A 7,132-nucleotide genomic window follows, 5' to 3' on the forward strand; every position below is an offset into this window, starting at 1 on the left:
GCTGTAGATAATTTTGGACATAGTAAAAGTCAAGCAGAATAGAACAGAATAGAAACATTAAAAAGCAAAACAATGAATGCAATAAAGAGTTTCAAAATAAGTCAGTAGTAAATCCAAAATTGCTGCCAATATCATGCTATCTTTGATATAGCTGCTCCTGCCTTCAGATTTATCATAATCAAACAAAACAAAAGAGAATAAAACCCAACCCAGCAAAACAATGGAATCAATGTAGGACCTCAAAACGAGACCATAGGGAATCCACAAAGGACTCACAACCCTCAGAAGGAGATGCCCCCTAGATGCCATACTGCATATCGATATCCTCTGCACCCATGATCAGACCTGCAATGTTAGTGAAACACCAAAGCACCACAGGCATTGAATTGCCTTTCAGCCCCGTAGCTATCATCACAGCCTTTGTTTCTCTGGCTAAGTCAGTCACCCATGGTGGGGTGGAGGAGGGGTGCAGTGGTTCTTCCTGTTTGCAGGTCCATGCTCTAGAAGGGGCTTGTGCTAGCTGTTCTCAGTCTGGTGGTGGTCCGTACATGGTGCTGGTTCCCAGACTGGGCTTGTTTGCTGGTGTGGCATCATTTTCTCTCTCCCCCATCCACAAATCTCTGTGCTTATTAATTTGACTGACAAGGGCAAAATTTAGTATGTAGTTACACTGGAGATTGTAGGATCCACAAGCCACCACATTTACCATCTTATCCTTCCCAGGATAAAAATTTGCTGATGTGGAGTGTGAGCTGTACAAGGCGAGGACCTCTTCAGCTCATCCTTGTTGCTTAGCACATTGCCTTGCACACCGTGGGAGCGAAACAATGGTATGCTGAATTATTGATGCACATATTAAGGAAATGTGGGTTTGCTATTGGGAGAGTGAGTGAAACAATTTGCAAACATCATCTCCAATGCCATGGCCAACGTCTGTGCGAGGCAGAGGACTGTGGGTCTAACAGAAGACCTGAGAATTCACCGGAGATCAGCCAGATGGCAAGCTAACAGCAGCATGAACTGATATGTAGAGCACCGCGTGCAATTCTGATATACGGTTAGTCAGGTATCTTAGTCCTTTTTAGGTGTACAGCATGTAGTAGTAGTTCAGTTTTCTAGTTAAGTAACAAATTGAATGAAAAGATTTACATCTAGTTATGGGTAGGCATACTAGAGTCTCATTAAACTGACCTCTCCCTTTATTAAAGAGAAAAATAATTAAAAATAAACCTAAACAATCCAAATTTTAAGTCAGCTGTAGTTTTGAAATTTTTATTATTCCAATGAAAGTTTCAATTAAAATGGGCTCTTTCAGAAAGATCTGAAGGGTGAAAATGTTTCTTGACAATACAAAAGAATAAATTTTTAAGTTGTCAGCTAATTCTGTCTTTCTCCCAGGCAGGGAGGGCTTTATCAATTTGTGGTCTCAGTAATAATTTCCTGAGAATATGTTCAGCACTGGAAACATGAGAAAAGGGAATAATGAAGGAATTTGGAGCCAGACAAAGCTGGATTTGAATCTCTGGGCCTGGACTAACTTAATTATCTGCACCAAGGCTCATCTGTAATGGAGAAAATGACCTCAGCCTCCTAAAGTTGTTTTGAGGATTAAATAATAACGGAGAGTGATTAGAACATGGTGTATACTCATAGCCACTTATCAAATGTTAGCAACCTTTCCTTGGACCAAAGGACAAAGGACAGACGAGTGAGAGAAGGAACGCCTTTCGGTTAACTGCAGAAGAGAATCTCTGCCCCTGAATGACTCTGCCAGCTGTCTAGGGGATATTAGGACTATATTATCTGTGTCATGCCAGAAGCATTGCTGTACAGCCTGTCTACATACTGCGCCTATATATTATTTCAGAAAGATGATTTTTCACATGGAGCATAGCCTGACTGTTTAAGCAAACCATACTAAACACTTTCATTGGTGCGAAGCCTTGGGCTGCAGAAATCTTTGCTGCAGCTCCTGTTTGCAGGTGCTGGGGTGGCGGGAAGGCTTGCCCTTGCTGAAATCTGTTCATTAGCTGCTTGCTGTTCTTCCTCCTGACCCCAGCACACACTTCTATTTTTGGCATTCAGCCTTGCCTCACAGGCAAATGGTTGGCCAATTTGTTTTATTAAATTGTTTTTAAAAATAACTCTTTGTTACAGAAAGTCTGTATTTTTTTTTCATAGCTAGAGGCTAGAGTGGTCTTCTGTTATCAGGTTAAACACTGAACAGTAAGCAACAGTATTTTCCAAGGGCAGTGCTTCATCCTTTCCAGCTCCTAAGCGTTTGACCTTGAGTTAGGTCCCGCAGTAATCCTTCTCTTGTTGTTAGTATTGCAGACTGCCTGTCAGTGACTGTGGCCATTTTACCAATTCAGCATGGAGCAAAATTATGATGAAGCACGTTTGCCGTGGGTAGCAATTTATTATTATCCTAACACATATTTAAGGAGAAAATGTGACGAGGAGAAAGGTTCACAGAAGGTCCTGTGACTATCTGGGGTTGTTACCTTACCTAAACTAGAGAGAAATAAAAAGCAACTTTCAGACTACATAGACTGTGTCAGCTCTGGGTTAGATGTAAGCACACAAATCTACACTAGGACAAAGCTCCATGGAGCTGCCAGACAGGGCTGGCATCGCATAAACACCAGCTTTGCATTTCAGGAAAATCTTTAAAATTATTAAATATAGTTAGGATTTTCTCTACATTTTCTTCTGTAACTCTATTGGTCATTTTTGTGATTTTCAAGACCAAAAGTTCAAGTGTTGAAAACATAATCCATCACAGATCGGTTACTTTTCTCTTCCCTGAATGGCTATTGGTTTTATCCTGGATTATTTTACTCACTTTACAAACGTTGACTATTATCAGAAGAAATAGAACCGTGGCATGTTGTACTTCCAGCTGGTATGTTAATTGGATACTGTTTATTCAACAGCAACATTAGGAAAATAAAAACCTCATCACTAGTCTTCACTGAAAAGCCCTTGCAAATAATAGCGCTTATATAAAACTTAAGGCCTGAATGTTTCTTGTTTATGAGTAGCATGGTATTAGCATATTAAAATCATTACTAACTGGTGCTGGAATATGTGTCAGAAGCCTGTCAATGTGCTAATGGCAGTAGTCTTGGAAACATCACATCTGCCACAGATTAATTACGCACATAAAACATTATCATTTCCCCTTGCCTCCTATGAGAAAGTACGGCTGCTAAAGTGATTAATGGCTTTGAGTGATATACAAAGGAATAAACAGGAATGTTACCAGTAGATTGAGAGACCTGCTCTTGATTTGTATTAGAACAAGTTGCAGGACCTCCGTGGTGTAACATTTATTTCTTGAAGCCCTTAGGCAATTAAAAAGAAATGTCTGGCACAAACTCTGGGTAACTTGTTGTCCAAATGGCTAATCCTGCCTTTCCCCAGAGGTCTTTGCGTAGGAGGAGTTGAGGGTGGAGATCAGGTAAGGTCAGAGTGAACCGGCCAGGCCACTCAAGGCGAGGGGGACCAGCTGCTGTGTGCGAGGTCGTTTCCTGTTTTCCTCCCACTCTGTATTTCTCAGCCATTGGAGTTAGGCACAGAGGTGACTTTCCAAGGTCTGCACTGGCTGCTCGGAGCATACTGCGCTTCCTTCCTAGAGGTCAAGCTGAGGGAGATCTAATTTTTAAAGGTTGGAGGTAAAGGAAAGAGAAAGCATTTGAAAGACAATTTATTGTTTACAATTAAAACCGGAGGATTAAAGTTCAAAGGTGAGAACCCAGCCTGCAATTAAGGCTGGTGAGAGGACTTAAACAACCTATTATATGACAATTACCACAAATGAGAACAGGAGGTAATCCATTGATTGCATTCGTGAGCACCCTGCCTCGTTATCCATCATCGCAGCCAAGCACCTTTGCGTTCCCTGAACGTCCCTAGCTATGTGCATGGGCCAAGCTACTTTTCCCTCTTTAAGGTGAGTGAGCAGCAGATTTTCCAAACAAGACCAGTGCTGGGTTCTAAAGACCCTGCTTATTACATTGTCTCTACTTTTTGGTTATTTTCCTAGGCCTTGTGGGGGAAACTTGGAAGGTTAAAGCAACAGTAAATACTAAAAAACCAAGACAATTTTCAGTATTTCAGCATCATTATAATTAGACACAATTATAGTGAAGTTAGAGGTAATTTAAATTGACCAGCTAGATATCAGATGATGTGTCTGGAACTGGCAAATTAATATGTACTTAGTGAGCAGACTTGCCTTTTAGGAGACAAAGGTAAAACCCATTCACTTGGCTAGCCAGAATGTGTGAGCCCATGTATTTGTGGAAATGCTATTTATACAGATGACAAGGCTTTAGTACTGTGGATTTTTCAGGGAAAATGGCATTGGAGGTGAATCCTCTTGAGTTTTCCCTCATGGTCTGCTCAATTTCTGCTGCACCGATAAAGCATTTAAATGCTATTGTTCATGGAAGACCTTGGGAAAATGGTGTCTTTCATTTTCCAGAACCAGGTGCTGTTCCCCGGCTGTTTGACTTTCTCAGAACTCATACAACCCTGACCAGAATCATTTTGTCCCTAAGGACAGAGGTAAGGGCACAGAAGAGAGACACAGAGAGACACATGGAGGAAAAAAGGGAGAAGAAAATGAAGGGGAGGAAGAGAGTTAGGGAGAAGGGGGGAGATAATAAATATAGCTCCAAAAGAGAGCGAGACAGTGTATGTGGTGGAGAAATTATGAATTTAACCTGAATGAGAGTGTGGGTCATTTTTCCTGTGTTCCCAGTAGCTGTGTTGAAATTTGAAGCACTGGGGCATTTGACATTTTATAAAATTCAAGAGAACTTTTGGTGTTGAATTCTCCAAAGACTTTGGCTTTATGATGGTTTAGGTCAGAGCTTGGGGTGAGCAACAGGACTGGAGAAAATGTTCCTTTGTCCCTTTTGTCTGTGAGAAATGACATCACTGATCTTTCAGAGTGGAAATACTGCTAACTCAAGCCATGGACGATTTTCTCCTTATGTGTTCTTTGATATGAGAAATGGGAATCCAGGGTGATTTGATGTTGTCCCTTTAGGCTTTGAGACTTAGGAAGCAATAGAACCAGTTACTTAATGCAATTTCTCAAGCCTTGAAAGAAAACATTTTAAAAAGGAAGTCAAAGGAATTGAAGCTCCTTTCCTTTTTTTTTTTACACCCTCCTTTGTAATTCTAGTTATAGGGCTTATTATAATAAGAAAAAATCCTCTGGAGTTTACATCTTCTGTCACACACTATTATTGCTTCAAAATCCCTGTATGTATTTTCACCCGAAGTGCTAAACCTTTGAGAGAAACAGGTCTGACGATTGAGTGTCTGGCTGGAAATCATTTACTATTGATGGTCACTCGGCTCAAGATTGTATCGCTGAAATGACTTAGGGAGAAAAATCAATAATACTCACACACTGTGCAGTCCTGTTACAGGATCATCTGTTTTTACTTGAAAAAGTATTCCTTGTTCCAGATTACTCTTTTAAAATAAAGGGAGAGAAAAAGGTGACCTAAATCACAGCTCATTTTTGCTTATGCCCTTATTGTTATTTGAAGTTCTTGCTTTGGCAGAAGTAGAGAGGAACAACTCCATCTCATGAAGAAATAGTAACATATGTAAGTAAGATGGAAGGCTATGTGTATGTGCTTTATTACAGCTTCAATTGCTAATGTTTTCAACTGAGGGAGACCCTATCTGGTGTATATTTACTAATATCTCAATTTTGAAATTGTTGGACAAAGAAGAAATGATTTGGTTTCTGTAAAATGGCTTTTGTGGGTGGGACACTGATTTTGTACACACAGCCCCACACATTCGTGCAGTCACACACATGGAGCATGTGAGTCACTTGTGTTCCCATTTTTACTTACACAATGACATTTCCATTGCTTCTGTAGATTTAGTTCTTATACATTTGTCTTCCAGCCCGAGCCTGGAACAAATTCCGGAGCAGAGTTCTAGTGAAATGAGACAAGGCCTGTCTGGTTTGGAAAAGGAGCCACATTGCTTATTGAAGTGTGAAATTGAAATCCATGGAGTCTGTGCTTATCAAAAGCTCAGTGAAGGAGTCAGGGAAGACAGAGGAGAATCCCAGAGTGGAGAACCTCACAGCGGGCTCGGAGCTCTCCTCGGTGCTGAGACAGCACAGTACGGAATGCCCTGACCTGGGACCGACCTGGCACATGTAGGCTGTGTAGTATTTTGCAAGGACAAGGAAATCATTCAGGAAATTTGTTTTGTGGTGAGGGCATTATTCCTTTACCAAAGCCTTCATCTTTTCCCTATCATCAGAGCTTCTGTGACATTAGAACCCAGGTGGTCCCTCGGCTTTCACTGCCTTCCTCTTGATTCTTGTTCTGTCTTTATTTTAATGAAATAAAACCTCTGAGTGTGGGTTCTTTATCTGGATTTTCACTGCATCTTTGATTGCTCTGGAGAATTTCATTTGTAGTCTTCATTTAAGAATACATAGTGCGTATCCTGATAGGTGGATCCATTCTCCTGTCTGGCTCTCTTAGGTAACTGCTTCAGTTGCATCTGTCAGCTTAGTAATATAAAACTCAGTTCAAAGTCTGGATTCTTTTTGTTGTTTTGTTTTTGGTTTTGTTTTTCCTCCAGTACCGAGAGTGAATCCAGCGTCTTGACTCTGAGCTGCATCCCTAACCCTTTTCAAAATTTTTTTTTAAATTTTGAGACAGGGTACCCTAGTTCCTTTCTCACCACAGTTTGTAGAGGTATCAGCCCATAGTCAGCTGGCTGTGGTGGAGGAACATGCAGAGGAGATCAGTCTGTAGGGCAGCGGGAAATGGAGGGAGGGAAATACACCCATTTAGGCTGTGTCTTCAGGATCCACCTTCTCCAATGGTCTTCACTTGCCAGCATCATGTTTAGCTATAAACTCATGATCCTCCAATGAGTATCATACTCTCTGAAGCCCGACCTGTGTAACCATGTGAGGCTGTAGGGGACATGCACCTATAAATCAAAGCAAGGCTTTCACTGAGCCACTCACTTGTCCAGACTGGGCTCAAACCTGCAGTCCCCTTGCCTCAGGATCCCAGAGTACTGGGATCACAGTATGTACAGCCATGCCCTGCCTGAATTTTTGTAAATGAAC

At 41.2% G+C, this 7,132-nt stretch overlaps 1 long non-coding RNA gene across 2 annotated transcripts; it reads left to right on the top strand.

Moving 5' to 3' along the window:
- The first annotated feature begins 723 nt into the window (after nucleotides 1–723).
- LOC134472031 (uncharacterized) lies at nucleotides 724–6,403 on the top strand. 2 transcript variants are annotated; one of them, XR_010041853.1, is made up of 3 exons: nucleotides 724–830; nucleotides 4,490–4,572; nucleotides 5,941–6,403. It is a non-coding gene; the product is annotated as an uncharacterized LOC134472031 (long non-coding RNA). The 2 variants fall into 2 exon arrangements; XR_010041854.1 differs by lacking the exon at nucleotides 724–830 and adding an exon at nucleotides 3,666–3,955.
- The last annotated feature ends 729 nt before the right edge of the window (nucleotides 6,404–7,132 follow it).

Source organism: Cavia porcellus, unplaced genomic scaffold (assembly GCF_034190915.1).
Source record: "Cavia porcellus strain 051 isolate PalLab524CR breed Dunkin Hartley unplaced genomic scaffold, mCavPor4.1 scaffold_21, whole genome shotgun sequence".
Lineage (NCBI taxonomy): Eukaryota > Metazoa > Chordata > Mammalia > Rodentia > Caviidae > Cavia > Cavia porcellus.